Genomic DNA, 3,254 nt, shown 5'->3' on the forward strand with positions numbered 1-3,254 from the left:
GTTTACCCCTTGTTCATATATGTTTCTGATCTTATATGGTTGTTCACCCCTTGTTCATATCGTGTTCACCTCTTGTTCATATCGTATAAAATATATGAACACATAACCCCAACGTTATGAACACATAACCCCAACGTTATGAACACATAACCCCAACGTTATGAACACCAGATGCAAACACTTACACAAATATAAAGATTTGGTATCAAACTTAAAAAAAGCATTTGTGTTCATATGATAGAAGTAACATGAACACAATGGTTCATGATTCATAAAAGTCGGTAATATGACAATATGAAAATGGGTCGTGCATGTACTTCCATTTGAACATGTGAATTAGGTATGTATTTTAATAATTAAAGAAAAAAGATATCAATACAAGATGAGTTATAAAAAACACAACACATCGTAATGAACATAATTTCGATTAAAACGAATCTAAAAAAAATAAAAATCTATTACCAAGACATTTGCTTTGGCTAATTTCTTCAATTCCCGACCTCGAACTCCGATTGTCATCATAAACCATTTTAATTTTCTCACTGTTGTCGATTTATTTTCCATTGCCTTTATCTATATTAGCTTGATCGATACCGAAAATTTTTACTACCGTGTTTTCTATGTGAATTAAAAATTGATAAAACAATAAACATGAAAGATCAAAATTAAAAAAAATTATTAATGTTATAAATGTATATTTTTTGGGATTTGATGATTTGTAACTCCCCATTAATTGTTTGGGAGTTACATATCAAATAAATTTACTGAAATACCCTTGTAATTAAAATGTGAGCATGACATAAACCTACAAGAAGAATGGAATTTGATTGGTTGYCATGGTTTTCAAAGTTAACACAAAGTTATTGGTTAACATTTGATCTTCCCCCCTATATATATATATATATATTCAAAAATCTTATTTCAAAACTCGAAACACGAATGTTACAAAACATGAGATAAAATGCTATGGGAAAAGAAGTGGTAATAAGAATTCACTTATGTAGGAGTGATGGTGTTTGCCCATTGGCGTAGCCAGTCTACTAAGATAAATCACTAAAATATCGGTTACCAAAATAGTATTAACACCAAAGTAGATGCAAGAATACAACTAACAGTATAGTAATAATTGACTATTTTTAACATGTTAAAACCTCGCCATGAAAATAGACTGCAAAATATTGTATATCTTGTGGGTGAACAACAATATTAACAACCATAGGTGTGTCCCTAAATCCCACCCCCAACCCACTGCAAAATTAAGAAAAAAGATCCTAAAAGTTCTCGTATTCTTTAGGTGTAAAGAGTGGACTGACTGGGTTGTCCGGATAACAACTTATGGTGCCTATTATTTGCAAATCAAATCCTTAACAAGGCCAGGTTAAAGTTACAATAATGTATATGAGCTTTTATAATCAATGACCCTTAAACATGCATGAAGATGTGATGGTTGCTAAATTGTTTATGCCTAAGTCCAAGACAAAAAAAGAAAAGAAAAATAAGACCAAATAAGTGTACCTACCAAGAAGAATGATAATAGCAATACAAGGATATGACAAAAAAAGGATGATAACATCAGTTGATTAATTTTCTATACATGCATTTCGTAATAGATCAAATAGAAAAAATGATTCATGTCAATGATTCCATATGTTTAGCAAAGTTAAGTTACGATGAGTGCATACCCACTGAATGTGATATCAGTACTCAGAAGGGAAGCGTAAAACCACCATCAAACACTCATGTTGAAAGTTAACTGCACATTCTCGGTTTCTTTTCTCCGTTCTCTTTAGTTCCCCTTCCAACTGGATGCCCCAGTCGTCTAATAGTTTCCTACTTTTTCATTTCACTGTGCCGAACCTTGGCATTCCAATTTACCAATAGTGCTTGTGCCACAATTACTCATTGTTCTGAACTCTATTGATCAAACAATATCGGAAGAAATTACAAAAAAGAAATTGCATTATAAACATAAGAAGGCAAAACCAAGTAGTAGAAATGAAAATGAAGATATGAAGACAAACTCAAAGTCGCTTACGATGAATCCTCAAGCCCTAAACCGAAGTCGCCTATCGTAACTCGATGAATCCACAAGCCCTAAACCGAAGTCGGCTAACGTGGATGAATCCACAAGCCCTAAACTAAAGTAGCCTACTGTAACTCGATGAATCTTCAAGCCCTAAATCGAACATATGAGACAAATTGAACTCAAACTCAATCAAAAAACGAAATCGAAGATCGAAATCAAAGATAAAGCAAAGAGAAATCACAACGATTGTTGAAAAATCGAAGAGAAATCATACGAGGACTCTCGTATCTCCTCTCTGACTCTTCGTTTGATTTTCAGTAATACTTTTGTTATATAGATTTGATTTATTAAAAATAGAAAAGCTTTACCTTTTGTTTAATTTTAAAATAAAAATAAAAATATTTTATTCTTTAGCGACAAATGTAGAAAGTGTTTCTAAAGCTTTTGAGTCGATATTTAGAGACGTTTTATATAAGAAGCGTCTCTAAAAGCTTTAGGACCGATATACATAGAATATTATTAGGTTTGAAATCCTTCTCTGAAAGTCATCTTATCTTCAGGTACATTTTTCACTTTTTTCATGTATTTTCTTCCCTAAACAACACCTTTAGATACACTTCCAAATCCTTCTCTAAAACTTCCTTCTCTAAAATCCATTTTCCTTGTAGTGTCTATATATATACATACACACATATCTCTCGTATATCTATCTATCTATACCAACACACACACACACACACACACACACACACACATATATATATATATATATATTGGGAATTGAAGAAGAGAGAAGAACGTTAAGATGGTACTTAAATATAAGACAGGGGGTCATTCCGATTGAAAGACGGAGATGACGATTACGGAGTTCACAAATTACTTGGCACAATACGACACTAATCACGATAATTGTATTAGCCGAGATGAACTCCGTCAAGCAATCCGCAAGAACGGAGGTCGGTTTGCTTCCTGGAAAGGGAGCCGTGGGGTGAAGTCTGCTGACACCAATGGCAACGGTCTCATCGATAAGCACGAGATGCCGAAACTCGTTGCATTTGCTGAGAAAGAGCTTAGTATCAGGATTGTAGCATACTAGCTACAATAACCATAGATATAGATATCAATAAAAAGAGAACATATATAACCCGCCTATTATATATGGACATGTTATAGTATAACATGTGTCATGCATGATTGCCCTAATAGGTGAGTGGGAGAAAAAAAACTC

At 33.3% G+C, this 3,254-nt stretch overlaps 1 long non-coding RNA gene across 1 annotated transcript in view; it reads right to left on the bottom strand.

The window, feature by feature from the left end:
- The window catches only part of LOC112514493, an 11,507-nt gene extending 9,336 nt beyond the window's left edge, over positions 1 to 2,171 (bottom strand). Inside the window, exons 1-2 of the long non-coding RNA XR_003069411.1 lie at positions 2,036 to 2,171; positions 1,683 to 1,907 (exon numbers count right to left, since the gene is read on the bottom strand). This is a non-coding gene — a long non-coding RNA (uncharacterized LOC112514493). The remainder of the gene's footprint in view (positions 1 to 1,682; positions 1,908 to 2,035) is intronic.
- Between the last annotated feature and the right edge of the window lie 1,083 nt (positions 2,172 to 3,254).

Source organism: Cynara cardunculus (assembly GCF_001531365.2).
Source record: "Cynara cardunculus var. scolymus isolate 2C chromosome LG 6, CcrdV1, whole genome shotgun sequence".
Classification (NCBI taxonomy): Eukaryota; Viridiplantae; Streptophyta; class Magnoliopsida; order Asterales; family Asteraceae; genus Cynara; species Cynara cardunculus.